This window comes from Petaurus breviceps, unplaced genomic scaffold (assembly GCF_028583685.1).
Source record: "Petaurus breviceps papuanus isolate PSGF00001 unplaced genomic scaffold, PetGlider_PUasm1.0 90604, whole genome shotgun sequence".
Taxonomy (NCBI): domain Eukaryota; kingdom Metazoa; phylum Chordata; class Mammalia; order Diprotodontia; family Petauridae; genus Petaurus; species Petaurus breviceps.
In genome coordinates this window covers 1,371,068-1,395,723 of record NW_027187285.1, presented here as the reverse complement: position 1 = coordinate 1,395,723, position 24,656 = coordinate 1,371,068, and the positions used below count along the sequence as shown (strand labels likewise).

Sequence of the window (24,656 nt, the reverse complement as noted above, 5' to 3'; positions counted from 1 at the left end):
TAGAAAGCATTTGCTGTTAAAATAGGGGAAAGTGGACTAGAGAGCCAGATCAAAGCAAACTTTGATGTAAAGTCCCAAACTAAATCAGTTATTTATTTTACATCTACTTAATATTGCCATTTATAGAATTAGCCATTTTCATGTGTTCCTTTTGTCTTCTCAGCTAGACTGTAAGCTCCTTCATTGCAGAGGCTAGGTCTTTGGTTTTTTTTCATAAATTACTTTTAATAAAAATTCTAGAATTTTTATGTAGCATGTGAAAATATTAGTAATTAAAGGGTAGGGTAGTAGGGTACTTTTATCTAGGTCTTAAGTATAAAATCCTTCTTTTCTATGGTAGTTTGAAGGCTGCTATTATACCTTCCATAAACCTTTACTTCTCCATCTTAAACATATCCTTCCCTTTTAGACATGGTTTTAATCTCTCCCCATAATCCACTTCTCCACCCCAAGAACTATCCCTGACTCTCTCCTCCACTGGCAATCCAATTAGTCAATATCCATCTGAAAATATGGTGTCTCACCTATATGCAATACTCTAGGTACGGACTGACTAGGGCAGAGTATAGATAGTTCTATCTCTTCCTCTTTTGGAGCCCCTCTACCTCTTCTTTTTTAACATTAAAAAAATGTATACTTGTTACTTATTTTCCCTTTTTGAATTCCATGACTCAGGGTCCCTACAAGTCTCTGGGATCACACAGAATTGTCCTGATGCTAGAGATTTCCTTATGTGTCATTTGCATTCTTTATTTTCCCTCCACCCAAAGTTATCCTGGAAAAAGCAATCTCCAGTATAGTTCCAGAACTTGTGTCTTTGTTTCCTCCGACCTGAGGTTCAGAAACCTCTCCAGCTAATCTCTGCCTCTTCTAAAGCAACCTCTTTTCTAATCATGAAATTCCCATGAATTTTGCAAGGCTTTCCATGAAAAGAAGAATTCGTGTTAGAGTAGTTTGGTTTAAAATAGGTGTTTATATTGCTCAAATTGTTCAAAAAGGAAATGGCCTTCAAGAAGGGGAAAGCTTTGTCCTTTCTACTCAGCAGCTGGGGCCTCACACATGACGATGTGTGCTGCAGCTCATTGTCCACATGAAGCTAAATGATAAACAAGCCTCTGTTCACTATATAGGGATAGTGGCACATACCCAGGAAGGTTTCTCTACTCTAAACCCCAAATCCGAACTTTTCCTTGGTTTGTCTCTCATCATAAAACCTTATCCTGGTAGAGAACACAAGGAAGGAAGTCTGTTTGCATCTTGTCACTGCCAGCTATTTCTTTCTATTTCCCCAGAGCTAGAATCAGGGGGAAACCAATTCTCATGAATATTTTATATATTTTTAAAAAATGCTTAATCAACTCCAGTGAACTGAATAGTTACAATGAACAGATGAGGTATTAGATTTGGTGGAGTAGAGACAGGCATCCAAATTAAGAAAATATCACAAGAGTTCTGGAGTTATAGTCCAAGGACCCTTGATCTGGAGAAGCAGCAAAAAAACAAGCAACTTGTTTTCAAGAGAAAACAAGTAGAATGTGTAAAAAGAAACAAATGGAAAGTCTGGGAGGAAAGAGACACAAAGGAAATGAGGGAAGAGAGTCACCGATGGGAGTTCTTCATTTGATGATGCTTGAGTTCCAATGCAATTGCCATGAAAAGATATTAAGGAAAATTGGGGGAAGGGATAGATGATAAGCAAGGAGAACCGTTAAAGACAGGAAGCAATTAGGGAGAGGCAATCTGCCAGCATTTTCTCCTAAGCAGGAATAGCTAACATCATGCCCTTCATAGACATGATGCCCTTTAGAGACAGGATGATCAAAGGTATGATTATTGGGGAAGGAAAATTCCCCATAATCAGCCTAATGCATCTTGAAGTGTCTGAGGCCTGAGTAAAAGCTTTAAGAATCTAGAAGAAGCTAGCATGCCTTTTCTTAGTCTCCTTCATCAGAGGTACTATACAGTCATTTAAATGAGAGGCAAGTGGTAGTCTATTATCCTCAGAGCCATTGTTGGGTGGAAAAGAGCGGGGAAAGCTAGGATACATGGTTATTCCCATGATTAGAGGGGCCAATCCACTAAATAAAAGAAGATTGGTGTTTAGGTTAACTAGTAAAGGAAAAGAAATGGGGAGAGATTAAAAACCCATTTGGAATGGGATTGATGCCACAGGGAAACTATGTCCCAAGAACATTGTCTGTTATCACTACATATCAAAAATATAGAGGATAGTGATGTGTGAATGGTAGAGCTTACCCAAGCTTATTGTTTCAGAAAGTGTTGATTGAGCCCTTATGAGAAACATTGCCACTGTAAGCAGTCTCGTAAAACAAGGAATAGTTTACCTGTCAGACTTGTGAAGAAGGAAAGACTTTATGGCTAAACAAGAATCGGAGAACATTATAAAATGGATAATTTTGTCTACATGAAATTGAAAAGCTTCTGTACAAATAAAGCCAATGTAACCAAGATTAAGAGGGAGGTGGGAAATTGGGAAAGAGTCTTTATAACCTATGTCTCTGACAAGGGACGCATTTCTAAAATATACAGAGAATCGAGTCAAATTTATAAGAATACAAGTCATTCCCCAATTGATAAATGGTCAAAGGATATGAACAGGCAATTTTCAGAGAAAGAAATTAAAGATATCTATAAGCACATGAAGAAATGCTCTAAATCACTATTGATTAGAGAAATGCAAATCAAAACAACTCTGAGGTACCACATCTCACCAGTCAGATTGGCTAAGATGACGAAACAGGAAAATGACAAATGCTGGAGAGAATGTGGGCAAATTGGAACACTAATGCATTACTGGTAGAGTTGTGAACTATCCAGCCTTTCTGGAGAGCAATCTGGAATTATGCCCAAAGGGCTATAAATAATTTCATACCCTTTGACCCAGCAATACCACTCCTAGGGTTATATCCCAAAGAGATCATAGAAGTAGGAGGAAGACCCATGTGTACAAAAATGTTTATAGCAGCTCTTTTTGTGGTGGCAAAGAATTGGAAATTAAGGGGGTGCCCATCAATTGGGGAATGGCTGAACAAGTTGTGGTATATGCATGTTATGGTATACTATTGTGCTATAAGAAACGAGGAGCAGACGGTCTTCATATTTACCTGGAGAGGCTTAAAAGAACTGATGCTGAGTGAGAAGAGTAGAACCAGGAGAAATTTGTACACAATTACAGACACAATGTATGTGTGATGACCAACTTTGATAGACTGGACTCTTCCCAGCAATTCAGTGATATAAGTCAATCCCAAAAAGTCATGATGGAGAGAAATATGTGCATCTAGAGAAAGAACTAGAAAGAACTGAGTTTATATCCAGGTGGAAGCAAAATACCTGATCTTTTTCCTTTTCTTGTTTGGTTTTATGTCCTCTTATCATTTTTCATTCCATCTGATACAATCCATCTTTATAACCTGACTAACATATAATGTGAAAGTATTCACAGATCCTATATTGACTATATGCCACCATGGCGGGGAGGGGAGGGAGGGGGACAAAATGTGAAACTCAAGGAATTGTGGAATTGAATCCTGTAAACTAAAAGGAAACAAACAAATTAATTAAAAATAAATTAAAAAAAAAACCTAAAAAAAAAAGAAACATTGCCTGTTGAAAGAAAGTATTCTGCTCTAATTTAGAACCTCAGGGCAGCTGATTCCCTGGCTTCCTTCTATGGTTCTCTTCACAGTATGTAAATTTGGTAGCCAGAAACAAAACTATTAATCAATCAACCAATTGACAAGTATTTATTAAGGAACAGCTACAAACAAGGGGAGAGTCAAAGGGAAAGGAATAAGCATTTCTGTAGCACTTGTTACATTCCAGATACTATTTGATCCTTACAACAGTCTTGTGAGGTAGGTACTCTTATGTCATTTTCCCTATTTTGCAGTTGAGGAAACTGAATCAAATAAAGGGTAAGTGACTTTCAAGGTACTATGCCAAACTCTTGGGATATGAAAAAAAAGCCTAACAGTTTCCACCCTCAAGGAGTTTACTTTTAAAAGGAGAAAACAACATGCACATATTTAAATGCATACAGAATATGTATAAAGTAAATACTAGGTAGTTGGGAAGGAAGAGCATTAGCAGCTAGGAGGAAGCTAGTTTTTGAACTGACCCTCAAAAGAAACTAGGGATTTTAAGAGGCAGAAATGTGCACAGGAATTACATTCCAGGCATATGGGGTAGGCAAAGAGATGGCAGATGGAACACTGTATTTAAGAAAGAGTATAGAAGGCAGCACAAAGCTAATGGAGCTTTGGTCAAGGAAGGATAGTGCCATGTGACTCTCAAAGGAGGAAGCTGGGCCAATTTTCCTCCCTATAAGGAGCTGTCCAGCAGCTTGCCTTAGGGTCCTCTGTCAAGCATAGGATTATACAACATTGTCCCTGCCTCTACCAACCCACAACCCCTAGGTTGGTATCACTGTAGTGCCACTCTCCCAGGGACACCTCCCTCCCCCCAAATGCCATAGGGGTGAAGGTCAGACTGAGAAATTTAAGTCTCTGCTACTTGTTCCCTCACTATCCCACCCTCCAGTCCCAACTTCTTAATGTTAGGCCTGTCTCCTGAAGAGACCCCATCTTGGATGGCTCCATTAAAAAATGAAAGTGATGTAAAAACAAAAGATTAAAAAAAAATTGAAAGCCCTGATCATGTGGTTCCATCAAAGTTCTCCTCTGATGCTTGATCTTGGTATAGTTTAGTACAGAAATTCAGAGTTAGAAGGAACCTTGGAGATCATCTAGTTCAACTCATCCCCAAATAAGAATACAATGCTCCTGACAAGTGGTCATTCAGCCTTGGCTTGAAGCCTCTCAGTGAGGGAAAACCTACTGTGTCCCAAGATTACCCATCTGTTGTGCTTTCAGTTAGCTTAGCACAATGCCTGACACACAGGAAGTGCTTACTAAATGTTCATTGGACTGGATGACTCCAATTGTTAAGAAGTTTTTTCTCACCTCCAACTTAAATGTACCTTTCTGCAGATTCCACCTAGTGCTCTTAATTCTACATTCTGGGGTCAAATATATCAAATCTAACCCCTCTTCCAAGACGCTACCTTCAAATACTGGAAGACAACTATCATTCTGCCTCTTCCATTTATTAGTAATGTGACCCCAGGAAAATAATTTCACTTCTCAGAATTTCAGTTCCTACATCTATAAAATTATGGAATGTAGTTTGGTAGAAAGAGTAATGGATGTGGAGTCTGGAAATCTGACTTAAAATCACAGCTTCACCACTTACTAGCCTTCTGCCCTTTGGCAAGGTGCAGGGGAAAGAGTGTTGTATGTGGCATCAGAAGACTGGGATTTGAATGCTAGCTCTGCTACTTACTACCATTGAAACTTTGGGAAAGGGACACAATCCATGGACCTCAGTTTCCTGATATGTAAAGCAAAATAAGAGTAGATGACCTCTCAGATCCTTTTAGATTCTAAGTGTATTATCCTCCTACTTACTTGGGCCCCTAGTGAAAATATTCCTATTTTGGAAGGCAGCACAATTCAGTAGAAAGACTTGGGGACCTGGAGTCAGGAGACCAGAGTCTGAATCCCAGCCCTGTCACCTACTAGCTGGGTGACCTTGGGTGATTCACTTTGCCATTCTTGGGTCTTAGTTCCTATACATACATACATACATACATACATATATATATATATATATATATATGTATATATATACACACACACACACACACACACAGATAAATATAAATAAGGAGACATTCCCTTTCAGCCCTAGATCTATGATCCTTTGATCCCTCATTAGCAGCTAGATGTTGGTTAGAAACAGGACTAGCCTTCAACAAAATAATGAGGACAGAGAAGTTTGACTTTGTGTCCTCAACATTCATATTCTCATTTTCTAGACTTTGGTGGTCCATGCACTCAGCCTTATGTTAACATCTTACCTGTTAAAGCCTACTTTTGCATCTGTGGTTTTAGCTCTCTCAAAGAAAAGCCCATGTTGCAGTGTAGAAAGAACAGTGGGTTTTGACGCAGAAGGTTGGGGTTCTAATCTTACCTCCTGTGCTTAGTCTATGATCTTGGACCAGTCACTTAACCTGAAAATTAGTTTCAAACTGGAAGAAGCAGTACTTGTATAAGTTATCTCCAAATAGGGTAGTGGTAACCCATGAAGTGCTCCACAAATCTGAGTTCATGTAGCAAGCACCTCAGAACCTACTTTCATATTCATCATTGATACTCATAGCTTACACATTAGGTAGCCTGATGCAGAGGAAAGAACAGCGGATTGAATCTGAGGACCCAGGGCTCTGACATTTGTTAACTCCATGATGCTGTCACTTAACCTCTCTTTTGAGCTTTGGTTTTCTAATTTGTAATACAGGGATAATAATGTTCCATTATCTACCTCACAGGACTGTTCAGCAAATGTCAGTTTTCTCAGATAACCTGGGCCATCAGTGGTCCTGTCAACTGTGCCATCATGCATTAGGACAGGAGCCCTATCTGCAGTGAATTCAAATATAATAACATGAGCTATTATTGCTGTGTGCATTGCCCTATGCTAGATTGGGAGAGTTAACAAAGGCAATTAAGACTGTAGGAGGAGGAAGATTTGCATTGTAGTAAAGATCACAATCTCACGTTAAAGGGGCTGTGGGGAGGGGGCAGGAAGGTTGAAGTTTGTCATGAAATAAAGGACATTAAGCTATTGGGATGGAAGGGAAAGCATTAGGGAATTTCACAGAGCATCAGAGCTTTTCCAGCAGCCTCTGAAATCATTCTAGCTAAGAAGGCACCAGATCCACTGAAGCATGAGGCCAGTTTTAAATAAACCTTTATGCTTTCAAAAATGTTTTCACTTTTTACATTTATATTCACATGGTTCTGACAATAGGTCACTCCTAATATAGGGTGTACCCCCTAAAATAGAGTCTTTGAAAAAAAATAGATATAAAAATGGTCTAGATCCATGATTTCACTAATATTGTGAACTCCCAGTCAAAAAGTATCTATACCAATGTGAATTGCAACTGTAGTGCAATTGGGGGCACTGAGAAGTTAAGTCACAGGATCAGTATGTATCAGGAAGCCCAGGTCTTACTGAACCCAAGCCAGCTTTACTTCCAGTACACTGTGATGCTTCTCAGATGCAAGTATACATTGAAAAATAACTGACCATAGATAGTACTTGGTTTCTGTATAGGCGATATCAGGACCAATAAAGTAGATTATCTCAGTTGGTCCTTACCTTGGTCTTGTGAGATAAGTTACATGATCAATATTATCTGCATTTATATGATTGGGCCCAGAGTGGTTAAGACACTTGGTAAAAATCACAGTTTGTTAATGACAGCCAAGACTAGAACCCAGGTCTCTTGACTCCCAACCTAGTGTGCTATACTGATGTGAAATAATTGTAACTAGCACTCATATGGGATTTTAGGATTTTATAACATATTTTTCATATGCTATTCCTCTCACAACAATCCTGGGAGGTAGGTGCTATCATCATTCCCATTTTACAGATGAGGAAATTGAAGCCAAAAGAAGTCACTTGCCCAGGGTAACGAAGTAAGTGTGCTGAAACAGGAGTCAAACTCAGGTGTTCCAAACTCCAAGTCCAATATTCTATCCACTGCACTGCCTAGAATATTCCCAGACAACTCCTTTTTTGTTATTAATGCTTTTTATATTTTTACATACATCTGTTTCCAAATAAATCCTTCCCCTACTTATCAATCCATCACTTTGCAATAAAGATTCAAAAAGAAACAGAATAAAAAGTTTAGTAAGACAAACAACAGATCAATTAAGTCTTACAGTATATGTGACATTCCATATCTATAGTTCCCCACTTCTGTAATGAAAGGAGAGAAGTATACATTTTAAGCTCTGTTCTGGGGGACAAACCTGGTTATTATAATTATAGTCTTCTTTCCTCCCTCTCTCCCTCCCTTCCCTCCTTCCTTCCTTCCTTCCTTCCTTCCTTCCTTCCTTCCTTCCTTCCTTCCTTCCTTCCTTCCTTCTTTCCTTCCTTCCTTCCTTCCTTTCTGTCATTATTACAGTGACTGCATATATATTTTCCTGAGTCTGCTTACTTAGCTTGCATCAATTATATATTTCCCCATGTTACTCAGTCATTCTCATATTCTCCTTACAATTATTCTTTTTTAAATTAAAATTTGTTTATTTTTATTCATTTCATTTCCATTCATTTCCACAAGATTTTGAATTACAAATTTTCTCCCCGTCTGTCCCCAACCCACAGCCCCAAAACAGTGATCCCACTCTCTACCCCCTCCCCCAATCTGCTCTCTCCTATAATCCTCCCCCATCCCACCTCTGACTTTCCAGTAGGGCAAGATGGATTTCGATACCCCAGTGCCTGTACCTGTATATCTTATTTCCCAGTTGTAGCCTTACAATAATTCTTAAGGAAAACTAAGACTAACCATTGCAGAGAGGGGAGGGTAATATATGTATAGAACCCCAGATTTGGAGTTAGAAGATCTAGGTTCAAATTTTTACTCTGTCATTTACTACCTGTGTGACCCTAGGCAAACCATTTCATCTCTATAAGTTTTCTCATGCATAAAATAAGAGGGCTGATCTATCTCAGAGATCCCTTCCAACTCTATGTTATGGTGCTTTTTTAGTCAAAGGTCCTACCTCCTCTTTGTGACTTTGGGAAAGTATCCCATCTCTCCACTGTAATTCAGTCCTTTGACAAAAAGAAATTGAAGCTTCCATTAAAAAAAAATCCATTGAAGATTTGGAGTCAGATATCTACAGAACCTGGAAGGTAACGTCCTCCACCATGATATTAATGACTGCCAAGTTTAGTTACATAGTAGAGAAAAAAAACAGTAAGCCCTACTTAGTACCATAGTGGTTAGACTTCACACCTAAAAGCATAGGCATAGTGGAAACTCTATAGCCCTTGAAACTATTGAAAACATCTGCTATTGGATACTCTCCTTCATCAGTCTCTCACCTTCATTCTTATAATCATAGATGATGAATTAGCTCCATTATTTGTTAAGATTTCTCAGTCTTACTATGCCCTTGTTATCATTACTAAAGCAAGGTCCTAGAAGAGATGTAGGGTATCCATTTCCCATCATGCATCTTTAATCTCCTCCTTACCTCTTACTTTTCCCCAGGTACCTATACAACCTATACACATACGCAAGTTTCTCTAATCCTCAAAAAGAAAATCATTTTGACTCTTGCTATTCTGGCTACTATTCTTTCTCTTGCTTTCCCTTTACTACTATTCTTCAATTCAATTCAATAAGCATTTGTTAAGTGCTCATTTTTATTTATTAATATTATTATTGTTTATATCTTAATTGTTACACCAATGTATTCATTATATTATACATTTATTAATATTTGTATTTATTTATTAAGCTGTCACGAGGCAGCTAGGTGGAATAATGGACAGAACATTGGGCCTGGAGTCCAGAAAACCTTAATTCTGGCCTTAGAGACTTCATAGCTATATGATCCTCAGCAAATCCCTTAACTTTTGTTTGCCTCAACTGTAAAATGGGGATAATAACAGCACACACCTTTCAGGGTTGTTGTAATAATCAAGGCAGATAATATTTGTAAAGTACTTGGCGCAAGGCCTTATTCTCCCCAACCCCTCAGCAATATGGCGCCCTTCTCCTGGCTCTCATCCTGCTTTTCTATTTGTTCTTTGTCTGTATCTTTCACAAGCTTCTTAACTTCCTTCTGACCCCTTAAATTGATTTTTCTCCAAACATTTGACCTTGGTCATTTTCTGCCTCGCTCTATCTTGGTAGTCTCATTTAATGCTTAAATTACATCACCATTTCCAAATATGTCCCTCCCCTTCTACACACAGCAAGATATTTATTGTAACAAAGAATAAAAAGGGAAAGAAAATTAGTTTAATTTCATTCACTTTCATAGATTCAACTACCACCTCTGTGCAGATGAGTTCTGATTTTTCTTTTGAGATGCATAACTGCATATAGTATTCCTCTAACCTATGTGTGTTAAAGGCATCTCAGAAGTAATCTATCAAAAACCAAAGTCACTGTCGGACCCTGCCCTTGGCCTCTGAATCTATTCCTCCTTGTCACTTTGCTACTGTTGTTGGTACAACCGTTCACCCAATTTCAAATGTTTATAACCTCAAGGTTCTCTTTGATTCTGTCCTCATATTTAGTCAGCTGTCAAATCCTTTTGACTTTTCTGCTTTCTATTCATACTTCTATTATCTTATGATTCCCTGTAGGGAAATGTAGTCAGGGAACTCCTAATCAGAAAGATAGCAGGGACTGAAGTCACAGGTCATGGGTAAAAAGACCTAGGGAATATTAGTGGATAAGCAGCTTAAGACAAGTCATAGAGTGACATGACAGCCAAAGAAGCTAATTCAACATTAAATTACACTGAGAAATTCATCGTGTTCCAACTGACGGCATTAATCTGTACTCTGCCTTGGTCTAAACATATCTGTATCTTTAGGTTCAGTTCAGTGAGCTACATTTTAGGAAAGATGCTGACAAACAAGTGTTTCTAAAACAGGAAGACCAAAATAGTGAGAGAACTAGAGACTATTCGAGTACAAAAATTGGTTGAAGGAATGGGGGATTTTTAGCAGGGAGAAGACAAACAGTGGGAATATGTCTTCAAATATTTGGGGGGCAATAAATCTAGAAGAGAGATTAAAATTGTTTGGCCTGGCTATAGAGGAAAAGTTTAGGAAAAATGAGTAGAAGTTGTGGAGGGTCAAACATTGACTTGTTGTAAAGGAAGACTTCCAGACAGAGTTGTACAGTAGTGATATGAGGTCCCTATTACTGGAGGTCTTTAAGCAGAGGTTCATTGACCAGTCACGATACCACTGAGGGAGCCCTTCGTTAGGAATGAGTTGGACTGAATGGCTTGTACTAAATTTTTTCTTTGTTGTTTTCCAAATCTGAGACTTTATTATCCTGTGAATTTGAGGGATATTTATTTTGACTGCTCTATTACAATTTAATTGTTTTCACATCTGTTAGTGTCATTTTCACAATCATATTGTAAATTCCTTAATGTCAGGCAGCTGTCTTGTAATTCTTCTGTATCTTCCATGATACCTGGAGACATTCGATCACGGTGGTTACTGGGATTGGAATTGCCGTCGGGATGCTTAGGCCCACGATGAAGTTCTGTCTCCCTGCCAGGCATTTGCATTCTTATGTGCTTTAATGCTTTCTGGGTCTTGATAGTATAAAAATCATGCTTGTCGACAACAAGTACTTGGTACTTCATGCCTCTAAAGGTGCTCTTAAGTTGATCCAGACTCTGCCAAGTTTTTTGTTGTTATTATTGTTGAGTTGTTTCAGTTGTGTCTGCCTCTTTGTGACCTCACTGGGGTTTTCTTGGCAATAATACCAGTGGTTTACAATTTTTCTTCTCTAGTTCATTTTACAGTTGAGATAACTGAGGCAAACAGAGTTAGGTGACTTTCCTAGTACACAGCTAATAAGTATCAGAGACCAGATTCGAAATTATGAAGATAAATCTTCCTGACTCCAGGCCCAGCACTCTATCAACTATACCACCCAGCTACATATCATTTATTTCAACAAATATTTAGTCAAAATGGCAAAGTTGTAGGAAGTAGTCTGGTGAATTCCCCTCCACAAACCCCTCCAAACATATGCAGATGTGTCAGAGTGAATCCTGAAGGGGAAATCCAGAAAGAGTCACAGTAAGTGATTTGTCCAGCCCACCTAAGCATAGGAAAATATATTGGGAAATAATATATATCCTTGGCCAGGAGCACGCTACTTGTGACCAGACAGAAGCTGTGCACCAGGGCAAGAAAAAGTCTCAGATCCATAATGAATTACCCCCAAACTCATACCAAGTCATTTCTATGGGGACAGGTGTAAATTGAGAGATGTATTTGCCTATTACCCAATTCTAGGTCATAGACCCAGGCCCAACTGAGAAGGTAACTTGTCCAGGGGAGTGGTGTTTCTAGGTAAAAAAAGACTGTACTGTGTATAGAGAAAGGAGAAAGTTCATAAGCCAGCAGAAGCAGTAGGAAGTCTTAGGTCCCTGGCACAGAGCAGCATCTTGCTTAAAGTATCTAACCCAGCCTTCAACAAAATAACCAAGGCAGGAATCCCATGTCAAAGAAGAATATCTTCAATTCCGCCACTATGAAGCAACAGAACTTTCTAGCTGGGTCATGGGGGAGAGGCTACTCTTTCACAGAGTCAAACCCATACCAGGAACTTGCAAAACTCAGACCAGCAAGATAACAATTAGAGTTTACCCTGGGTTATGCCTCTTTGGGAACACTGAAAGTTTGCAGGTCCTTAGCCTGTTCATGAGATCCTGGAATAACATTCAATGCTCAATACTACAAGAAAGATGTGAAAGGACCAGCCCAGGCCCTTACTTTTAGAAGTATAGCAGAGTCCAGCCGTAACATCAAGCCTAAAGTCAGGAAGTGGACTGGAAGAATGGGAAAACAACAAAAAAAAGAATCCCACCCTTAAAAAAACTATGGTGGCAAGGATATTCAAGATACAAACACAGAAGAGAATGACTCCAAAACATCTACAATCAATGCCTTGGAGAAAACACAGCACAGACACGAACTCAGCTAGAATTCCTCGAAGAAATGAAGCAAGAATTTAAAATGTTTTTATAAATATAATTTGAGCACTTAAGGAACAAATTAGAAAAGAAATAAGAGCTTTGGAAGAAAGGATTGGAAAGGATATTATTAACTTGGTGCAAGAGGTTTAAAACCTTGCCCAAGCAACAAAGTCCCTGAAGATTAGAGTGGCCTAAATAAAAACTAAAACTCCATGAGGCAACAAGAAATATTAAAATAAAGCCAGGAAGGTAAAAAATAGAAGAAAATATAAGATACCTCATGGCAAGTACAACTGACCTTGAAAATAGATCAAGGAGAAAAAAAATAAGAATCATTGGACTATCTGAAGACCATGACTAACCTAGACATCATATTTCAGGAAAGAATACAACAAAACTGGCCAGATCTCTTAGAACCAGAAGGAAAAATAGAAATAGAAAGAATCCACTGGTACTTTCTGAAAGAAACCCCATGATAAAAACTCCCAGGAACATCAACATAGCCAAAATCCAGAACGTGCAGGTCAAAGAAAATTGCTGCAAGTAGCTAAAAAGAAAGAATTTAAGTTCCAAGAAGCTAATATCATGAAAATTTGATTTGATGATTCGATAACATGATTTAGCAATCACTATTATAAAAGAACAGATAACTTGGGATATGATAGTCTAGAAAGTAAAGGATATGGGATTACAGCTAAGTATTAACTTACCCAGCAAAACTGAGTATAATGCTAAGGGGAGGAAAAGACCTTTAATGAAAACAAGGGCTTCCAAACATTCCTGATGAAAGTACAAGATCTGTGAAGAAATCTTGAATTTCAAACACAAGAGTACAGAGAAACATAGAAAGGCAAACAAAAATGAACAATGATAAAGGATTAAACAAGGACAAACCGCTTATATTCAAATATGGGGAGATGATACATATGTCCCTTCTGAACCCTATCATCACCAGGAGTCACAAAGTAATACAATTAAACAAGGCTTAGGAGTGGTTCTATTATGTCTTGATGACCTTAAAAATAATGAAAAGAGAAGATGAATACAGTGGTGGGGAGGAGGGAAGAAAGGTGGAGGAAAATTATTTCTCACAATCAGGATATACATTTAGACATCTATACAAGCAAAGGAGGAGGGTCTAGAGAGGCATTTCACTCATTCGAACCTGTCAAAAGAAGGAAGAATAGACATAAATGGAGTTGGGTATAAAAATGTATTTTCCTCAACAGGGAAATAGGAAGGAAAGGGGAAGGAGGAAGAGGTGAAATTAGTGAAAGGGCAAATTAAGGGAAGGATCGTTCCTAAGCAAAACAAACTTAAAGGATGTACAAAATTATTTATAACTCTTTTTAAGGTGGCAAAGGATAGGAATTTTCTCCCTCAAAATAGAACCAACGTGATCTTTATTTATAGGAAAAAACTCATTTTGCTTCTTCACGCTGTCTAAAGGAAGCGAGCATCTCCCTGGGATTCTGTTTCTTACCTCCTTCTATATCCTTTTCCTTGGCAGAGCTTTTTTTTTTAAATTAATTTGTTTGTTTCCTTTTAGTTTACAGGATTCAATTCCACAATTCCTTGAGTTTCACATTCTGTCCCCCTCCCTTCCTTCCCCTTCCCCATGGTGGCATATTGTCAAGTATAGGATCTGTAAATATTTTCACATTATATATTAGTCAGGTTATAAAGACAGATTGTATCAGATGGAATGAAAAATGGTAAAAAGGACATAAAACCAAACAAGAGAAGGAAAAAGATTGGGTATTTTGCTTCCACCTGGATATAAACTCAGTTCTTTCTCTGGATGCACGTATTTCTCTCCATCATGACTCTTTTGGGATTGACTTATATCACTGCATTGCTGAGAAGGGTCCAGTCTATCAGAGTTGGTCATCACACATAGGTTGTGTCTGTAATTGTGTACAAATTTCTCCTGGTTCTACTCTTCTCACTCAGCATCAGTTCTTTTAAGCCTCTCCAGGTAAATATGAAGACCGTCTGCTCCTCGTTTCTTATAGCACAATAGTATACCATAACATGCATATACCACAACTTGTTCAGTCATTCCCCAATTGATAGGCACCCCCTTAATTTCCAATTTTTGCCACCACAAAAAGAGCTGCTATAAACATTTTTGTACACATGGGTCTTCCTCCCACTTCTACGATCTCTTTGGGATATAACCCTAGGAGTGGTATTGCTGGGTCAAAGGGTATGAAATCATTTATAGCCCTTTGGGCATAATTCCAGAATGCTCTCCAGAAAGGCTGGATAGTTCACAACTCTACCAGTAATGCATTAGTGTTCCAATTTGCCCACATCCTCTCCAGCATTTGTCATTTTCCTGTTTCGTCATCTTAGCCAGTCTGACTGGTGAGATGTGGTACCTCAGAATTGTTTTGATTTGCATTTCTCTAATCAATAGCGATTTAGAGCATTTCTTCATGTGCTTATAGATATTTTAAATTTCTTTCTCTGAAAATTGCCTGTTCATATCCTTTGACCATTTATCAGTTGGGGAATGACTTGTATTCTTATAAATTTGACTCAATTCTCTTTATATTTTAGAAATGAGTCCTTTGTCAGAGACATAGGTTGTAAAGATTCTTTCCCAATTTTCCACCTTCCTCTTAATCTTGGTTACATTGGCTTTGTTTGTACAGAAGCTTTTCAATTTCATGTAGTCAAAGTTATCCATTTTACACATTATAATGTTCTCTAATTCTTGTTTAGTCATAAAGTCTTTCCCTCTCCACAAGTCTGACAGGTAAACTATTCCTTGTTTTACGAGACTGCTTACAGTAAAAGAATAGGAGTTTTAAGGGGGTGCCCATAAACTGAAGAATGGATGAACAAGTTACTGTGTATAGATGTGAGAGGCTACTAACATGCTAAAATCTTATCAGAGTAAAGAACAACCAGGAGTCCAGAGGACTAATTATGAAACATACTACCCACTTACTGATAGAGAGATGAAGGACTCAATATGCAGAATGGGACAGGTATTTATTTTTTGGATGTGCCCAGTATGGAAATTTGCCTTGATTGACTATACATATTTATAATGGGTAAATTTGTTGTTTTTAAAAGCATGTCTAACCTGACTCATTTGTGCCATATGATATGCTAGGCAGAGAAAAGAAACACAAAATTTTAATAGTTTTTTCATTTAGGAACTTATATCGCACTGGGCTTACAAGTTTGAAAATGTATACCCAGATAGGGTCTTTGAGTGACTGAATTTGACTTACTCTTCTCCTGCCAGGTTTGCCATGATTAGAGTATTGTGTTCAATTCAGGGCACTGATGAGCTAGAGGAGACTGACCAAGATGCTTAAAGTCTATAAGGCCTTACTAAATGGATGCCAGTTGAAAGGATTGGGGATGTTTAGCTAGGAGAAGACTTAAGTCAGGGGTATGGGAAGGAAGGGAGGGAAAGATGAAAACTGTTTTGAAGTGTTTGAAGGAATGTCAATAGAAGAGGGATTAGACTTGTCTTGCTTGACCCTAGAGGCCAAAAATAAATCCAAAGAAAGAAGGTTTTAAAAGATAGATTTAAGCTTTATGTAAAGAAAAAATTATCCCAGCAATTAGAAGTACTCAAATATAGAGCTGGCTTCCACATTAGATGTCTTTAAGAAAAATCTAGGTCAGTGCATTTGAAGGGTTGTAGTGGGTATTCTTGGTGAGGTATAACTTGGATCATATATACATTCTAGAGTTCTTTCCAACTCTGAAATTTTGTGATTATTGACTGTAAATAGTTTTTAACATGGTAAAGCAAAGTGCACCTTTAAAGTTTTTCCTTCAACAAAGGAGGAAAGGAGGAAGGGAATAAGACTTTTGTAGTGCCAACTACATGCCAGACACTTGCAAAGCACTTTACCAATATCCCATTTGATTCTCAAAACCACGCTTCAAGGTAAGTGCTGTTATCATCACCATTTTATAGTTGAGGAAACTGAGGTGCACAAAGGCCAAGTGACTTGCCCAGAGTTACAGAGCTATTAAGTGTCTGAAACTTGATTGGAATTCAGGTCTTCCTGATTTCAGGCCCAGCACTCTATCCACCACCTAACTACCTCTATGGCAAATATTATATAAACTATTTAACAAAAGAGATAATTTTGTGCCACAATCTTCTGATTATTAACATCACTAAAGCATAAGGTTTATGAGACATAAGATGTTTGTCACTATCATGGAAGATGTTCAGAGTACAGTCCATATGGAAGAGAGAGTTGGTGCAGTCAACCAGCTGTTCCTTTTCATGGGTGGCATCATGTTGACCACAACAGAGCTTTCTAAATTTGAGTCACTAACACTCAAAAGATATCATGCCAACCATCTACAGTAGAAAAACTGAGTGAGTGAAGAATACCTATTGTCTTGAACTTGCTATGTAATTGAACAGACAGCTCAGGCATAACTTTGTTCCTTTACAGTTGACTGAAAGAACATTGAGGAAGTGAGTTTTGATGGGAGGAAATGGTCTATCAGTATGTTTATCTTGATAGACACTGAAGATGCACAATTGAGTAGAACTTCAAATTGAAAAAGAAAGAGGGAAGGTTGTATTGTATTTGATAAATTGTGTAGTATTTTTAGTAATCCTAAGCCTCTTTCTGAAACAAACACCCATCTGTTTTTTCATCATTGAGAACAAACTTCATTCTGTACACTCAGTCAGATAGGGTAGGTTCAAGAGAACGAAATTAAAGACTGCTAATTTCCATAATAAGAAGTAACAAGTACCCATTAAAATAACAGAATATTAGCACACTTCTATCAGTGCCCACACCTGAAATAACATGTTTCCAAAAAGACTACTTGACAAATACTCACATTGAAATCAACAACAATATTTTCCCAGTTATGATTTATAGATAAGAATCATGAAACATCAAAATCTCTGAAGAATCAAAATTTGCTCAAATGGAATGATGAGAGATAATACTGGATACTAATGAGCTATAACAAATTACCAATGAATTTGAATTTAACCTTTTTTTTAAGTTACATTTGGTACTAATGTATGTATATATACTCACAATCTATGGCCATATCTTATATTTCTATATTTTGACTCCTCATCCTAAAATATCTGTACTCTCTAGCTCAAATGAACCACCTTCTATTCCTGATAATACAGCCCCAGTACCTACTTTTGATAAAACTATTTTCAGCCAAGTATGTCTTCTTCCTTCCACTTTCACCAATTGAAATAATGTTTAACTTTCAAGGCATGACTTTAATTTTACTTCCTTCATGAGATGTTTCTTGACCATAAGATTTAAAGCTGAAAGAGTCCTTTAGTAATCATCTAGCCCAACCCCTTCATTTTATAGTTGAATAAATGGAGGCAAAAGCAGTAGAATGATTTGTACAGGCAATAAATGGAAGAAGTTGAACAAGATCTTCAGGATTTCCTCAAGCTTTAACATTGTGAGACTTTGTGATTCTATAATGATAGTAAAGATGCTGAGGGCACAACTATATTGGTATGAGACTATAATATTTCCCCAGTATTTTCGAGAATAAGTGATGTAATGGATAGAGAACTGGACCTGAAGTCAGGAAGACTCATTTTCATGAGTTCAAATCTAGCCTCAGACACTTCCTGGTTGTATGACCCTGGGCAAGTCACTTAACTCTGCCCCAATTCTTCATCTGTAAAATGAGCTGGAAGAGGAAATGGTAAATAATTCCAGCATCTTTGCCAAGAAAACCCCAGTTGGGGTCACAAAGAGTTGGACATGACTACAACAACTCAATAACAACAAACTTTTGTAAAATATGATCAAAGGTCAAAAATATTTAAATTTAAAGTTTAGATATCCTCTAAAATACATTAAGTCAAGCTCTTTATCATTCAAAGCTTTCCTCATCTTTCCTTCATTTTCTAAATATATTTGTTTCTGTCATTTAGCCTTCTTTCCACCAAATTCAATCCTTTCACAATGGTAATTAGTGTTTGTAATGCTGACCCAAGTCACTGAAAGTTTTTGAAGACCCTTCTCAACCCTCAAAGATAAATCATCTTTAGAGTAATCTTAGTGTATAATGTGGCATATTCACCCAACATACATCATTGAATACTGTGCAAAGTACTTGAGTATGATGCAAAGATGCATAAATAAAATAAGGTCCTTGATTTGGAACTTATACTTGAATGCTTCTCTTGTATTCTAATCCAGATCTAATTTCATCTTTGGACTTCAGACTCCCAGCATTTTCTTTGGCTCACCTCCATGCCTCGAATGCTCTCCCTCCTCATCTCTACTTCTGGGCTTTCTTCAAGTCCCAGCTAAAATCCTACCTTCTACAGAAGTTTTCTTTAAACCCCCCTTGACTCTCTTGACTTTCCTCTGTTGACTATTTGCAATTTGTCCTGTATATAACTAGTTTATACATAGTAGTTCACATGTTGCCTCTACCACTGGATTGTGACTTCCTTGAGATCAAGGACTCTCTTCTGTCTTTCTTTATTCCCGACATTTAGTGTAGCACCTAGCACATAGTAGGTCCTCAATAAATATTTATTGACTAACATGCCTTGTCCTATTTGAAGTCAGAGTAGGTGTCTGCCAATGTAGTACATTTTGATGAGTTCCAAAAAGATCTAAATAACAATATCATAGAATCCATTTCCTATTATTCTGGTAACTGAAATTCTGCCATTAGAGGTTCATTCATATAAATTAATGCATTATTTCCAAGCATCTTCTTTTGAAATGCAAATGACTCCAAGGAGAATTTTATCAATCAGTTACACTATAAAGTATAAAATTACTTTGTGCCTTCATCGTTGACTGAGAGAGCCCTGAGAAAGTGGGAGTTTTGATGGAGGAGAAGAGGTATAAATTTGGATTCTGGAGCACTGCCTAGGGAGGGCACATGAGGGCACTGGGCATCCTTGAGAAACAGAGAAGTGCTAGAATGAGAGAGAATGTTAAAGAAATGGGAGGTGGGAGTGAATGAAAATAAATTAATATAAACACTCTCTTCAACATTTTGCCACAATTTTTAAAGCTGGTAATCCATATGCAGTATATATGGTGACTTCATAGCAAGACTAGACCTACAAAAATGAAAGTGGTAAAGTTGGCCTTAAATACTCCCTACCTGCCCTTCCCCACACATTAATATCGGCCACCCCCACTTGTATGCCTAATGACTTTGTTTTCTTTTCTTCTCCATCATCACCCCCTACAAAAACACACAAAAACAAAGCCCCCCCCCCAAAAAAACCCTTGTTCTAGATTCTTTACACAGAATTGTAAAGACAGTCACTTTATTTAAAGCACGACTTTACCATGGGCTTCGCTTCCTCAGGGACCAAAGATCTAAGGAATGAAGCTCTAATTGGAATTTCAGGCATTAGCATTGTGGTAATGGAAGCATTTGGGGGAACTTCCCAAAGAAACTTAAGTCACACTTGATTGGTGGCCTCTTATTTTGTCTGTGTATATGTCTGGTTCTAGTTCTAGTAACTAGAATATTCTGTTAACCTGAAAGCCCCATTTCTCAATCAGGAATTTATTGGATCAATGTTTTTGCATCATACAGACCCAAGACTGTCTCTTTTACATCAATTGAGAGAACATGAAAGAATTGGCTTTTAGGAAAGTTAAAAAAATTCCTCCGTCCCTGACATCAGATCAGATTTCTTACTCTGCTTATCACTTTCAGAAGATACTTTTGATCTCTGGCTCTGGATTATTACACTGATATCTGTTGTGCAAAGAGGCTGAATGTGCAGGACCCAAACTGATTTATCCTTATTTCCTTGGGTATTCCCAGAGATGAGCAGGGTTATTGAGACAAAATTGTGAAGGTGGTCATATTTGTTTTCAGTTCTTCTCCCTCTCCCTCTTCTATATTCCTCTTCCCCCTGCCCTATTTCCTCAACCCAGGTACTCAATTCTTCCACACTGACCCTCACCTAGGCTTCTCTCCAGCCTTATGATCCAAAAATCAGTATTTCTTTCTCCAATCAACCATAAATATACTCAACCCTCAGTACCTGTCCATCAGCTATATCTGTCTTTAGAATTAGAAATCTGATAAACTCATTCACATTCAGACATTAATAATGAATGAAAATTTAAGGAGAGATTAGCTTTAAAAAAAGACCAATCCATGTTAAACCAAAAAAAAACAATGATCAAATTTTAGGCATCATTGGGGAGAATTTTTTTTTCTGATGCAGTAGACAAATAGATTGTCCTCTAGCAGACTCTTTCCCCAAACTCAAAGAGTTTAGCTTTTTGTCAGGAATGTGGAATTCAGAAGTTGAAGCTAGAAAAAAGAAGACTGAATTATTTTTTTCAACACAAGTTAACAAAATTGGGAATCCAAATGTCTCCATGGATCTATGTTGCTATAGTGGAAAAAGAACTGAGTTTAGAATAAGAGAATTTTGGTTTGAACCCCAGTTCTGCTGCATACTTACCTGTGTGACATTAGACAAGTCATTTATATTCTTTTTTTTTTTATCAGTTTCTTCATCTTTAAAATAAGTAAACTGGACTAGTTGTCTTCTATTACGTGTTCCTTTCTAGCTCTCAGCCTATGATCCTTTGATATTTTGGCTTCTCATGCATTTAGCCTAAAACAAACAAAAAAAAAAATCAGGGAAGAAGCTGATGACCTAGAATATGAAGGACACCAGGTAGGAGTTAAGTGGGGGGCGGGGCTTTCCTGGATAAGGAATGGCATGAACAAAGATAGCAAATTTAGTAAGTGCTTCTAGGTATAGGGTGTGTAGAGAAGACCCTAATAAGTTAAAGCTGTACTACCAGGTTGGAATCAGCTTGTGAATAGCCTTGAATGGCACACAAAGGAGTCTGGGTTTTATCCTCTAGGCTAGGCAATGGAGAGCCACTGAAAATGAATTTTGAATATACCTAGATGACTCTAAGGTAATATTTGACAAATATGCTACAAGTGATACAAACATTAAGTGATATAATAGTTTGGAGGAAAGACAAATCACTTTCAACCAGATTGATTAGGGAAGGCTTTTTGGAAGAGGTGGCACTGGTGTTAGATCTTGAACAAAAAATGGAATTGAGTGGGGACAAAGGAGAAAGTGGATGACAGAATGAAATAAAGGCAGACAGAAATTCATATGGCATTCCCTGGGGACAGGGTGAAAACTATTCTGACTGGAACATAGGGTTCGTACAGGGGAAGAATGAGAGAAACTAGCATGATACCAGATTGTAGAGGGCCTTGAATGCCAAGCCAAGGCTTTTGGACTTGATTCAGTACACTCTCTCTGCACTGCCCCTTAAAATTTTTGCCTTTTTTTAAGGTTCAATTCAGGTGCTAAGCCTTACCTGAAGTCTTCTCCTGTTGTAAATGTTCTCTTGAGGGAAGTGGCATGTATTCTAAGCCTCTCCAAAGAATTTTATCCCAGACTACCAACATTTGAGATGCGATATATAGATATATATTTGTATCCCCAAACACTCCTTAGAGAAAGGCAAGGAAAGGAGAAATTTTCCAGCCATAAGCCCTTCATCAGCTCTCCACAAAAAGTAGAAATTACAGTCTCCTCTGGAGAGGGGGAGTCCAAGTCCCAAGTGAGACAGCTGTTACCCATGCCATACATGAGCCAATCTCAATCTTTATATTTAGATCTAACTCCTATAATTAGTCTGAAGTGGTTAAATATAGTCAATATATAGGGTGCCCCAAGCAGGGTGTTCTTCCACAGTTTGGGAACAAGGTAAAAAAGAAAAACTCCATCTTCAAATTAGAATTGATAAGCCTCAATATAAAATAGATGAGATGATCTGTATGCTGAAATAACACCCCTAACAAGAGGGATTATAAATTGTAGTGCCTATAACTACAACTATATATACTAAAAAGGATGCTTTCACAATCTTAGGGAGGGTCTAAGGGTGCCTTCCTTAAAAGGAAGGCTGAAATTTAAGATTTAATAAATGTCAAATGAGCTAATCTGAGAAATCACATCTATCAGAAAACCATAGTATAATGATGGAAGCTTTGGAGCACCTGATAAGGAACACTGAGAAAGAAGAGTTTCAGAGTAGGACTTTATTAGTGTTTATCCAGCACTCTCCAGCTGCAGAAAAGATGTTGATTCTAAATGATCAACTCTGGCTCTTCAGGCAGAAATGTCCTAAGCGTGGCAAAACCAAATTCATCAAGCTACTTTGGCTTGGTGGGAATATCCCCTGAGAACATTCAGCTCTTTTTACTCTGATTTCATACCTACCAAACAATCTTCTAAGTTTTTGTGATTTGATCTCTGGAGTGGACTTACCTCTAGGGAGGAAGGGCACTGCTCAGAAAACCAGGACTGGTTTGTGAATCAGGCAGAGGTTTCATGGTAAATTAATAACTTGGAATTCTGCTTTATAAATCAGTTTCTTGAGAGTATAATTCCTCAAAGCCTGATCACCCCTTGGGTGAACTGATAAAACTGAGTTTCTGAACTTGCAAAGCAGAACAGACCCTGTATCTACTATGAGCACACCAAGGTACAGACAACCTGAGGCTCTGTCTAAGCAACAAAAGCTGCTCACTCTGGCTCTCTTTATCCCTCCCTCATCCTTCCTTCTCCCACCCCCCGTCTTGTCTCTCTCTCCCTTTTTTCTCTCCCCTCTCTTTTTTTCTCCCTCCCTCTATCCCCTTCCCTCCCCCCTTTTTAACTCCTTCCTTAACAGTTTCTCTATACATGTTCAATACTATTTTAACCCTGTTCCAGTAGAAAGATCACATGGCCAACATCAATGACAATGTCTTGGAGGTTAAAATAATAGACTCTCAAAGCTGGAGGCAAACTTAGAGGTGATTGTAACAACAAAACAGTATTCAGAAATATGCTGGTGTAGTTGTGAATCTCAAAATGTAACAGGTTTTCCACATGGAGGACAGAACCAAAACATTCATTCAAATACAAGAAAACCGAGTCCCCAAACCAGAAAGTCAAAGTCATTACAGTGGCTATGAAGTTGGTATGCATAGTTAATGCAGTGAACACCTGCATTCCCAAGCCTTCCAATCAAAACAGGCTCCCTCAGGCAAAGATCCTCCTCTCTTCACTCAAGTAGCTGCTCAGCCTCCATGCTGCTTGTGCCCAGCAGTTCTCAGCAGAAGTCCTCAGCAGAAGTTCTGGCTGGCTCTCAGAAGTTCTGCTACCACCAGTTGTGTTCTCAAAATCTCTTTCCTGCCCCACCCCTTCCTGCCACATCAGCAAGTTCATCCCATTGAGGGATTCAAAAGTCCCGGGTCTCAATACTTGATACAATTGTGAACCTGAAACCAAGCGCCAAGCACCTGCTAGGTTGCCAATACAAGGGGCATGGAAGATCTTCAAACTCCATTGCCATTACATTCAGCCCCAAGATCTTTCATGTCCCTTACATGGCAAAAATGCATTAACAATTCATTTCATTACATGGATTAATAGGAGTTTTAGGAGTAACTGGTGTCAAAAAAATTGTATAAAATGTAACAAGGATAGTACACAATAAACACAGAAAACAATATTTTATGGTGGGACTTGAGCACAAGCTCCCCAAAATTCCCCCTCAAACAAATGGGATCCCAAAATCTTGGGGTAAGGGGCAAGGGTCTCTTCTTCTATGACTACTTGCTGCTGAAATTGGACATAGAGCTGTCTCTGCCCCAAGAGGTTCCATTTGAGAGGTCAATTCTTTAGCTGGCATTTGGAATATGCTTGATGCCAGGTCCAGGGGTGACATGTTGCAGTTGTGGACAGGGGTTGACATCCAGCTTAAGCTATCAGGCATCTAGAGGTAGAGGATACCAAGCCTGTAGAAATAAATCTAGCAAACAAGGTGAACAGACAAAAAGCCAAGAAGAAGCAAGGAGACAATAACCAGAAACAAGGTAGACAGGCAATCAGAGGCCGAGTTGTTTCCCAAAGAGGGCCCCCAGGCTCCTGCCTTTCCTTCTTCCATTGTGTTGTTAAATCAGTATGGGGTCTACAATCTTGTCTGTGTTTTTCTTTAATCTGGGCTG

The 24,656-nt window shown here is 38.2% G+C and overlaps 1 long non-coding RNA gene across 1 annotated transcript in view; it reads right to left on the bottom strand.

The window, feature by feature from the left end:
* LOC138142805 (uncharacterized) overlaps positions 1-22,173 on the bottom strand; it is a 59,859-nt gene extending 37,686 nt beyond the window's left edge. The window contains exons 1-2 of the long non-coding RNA XR_011163544.1: positions 21,977-22,173; positions 21,088-21,243 (exon numbers count right to left, since the gene is read on the bottom strand). This is a non-coding gene — a long non-coding RNA (uncharacterized lncRNA). The remainder of the gene's footprint in view (positions 1-21,087; positions 21,244-21,976) is intronic.
* Between the last annotated feature and the right edge of the window lie 2,483 nt (positions 22,174-24,656).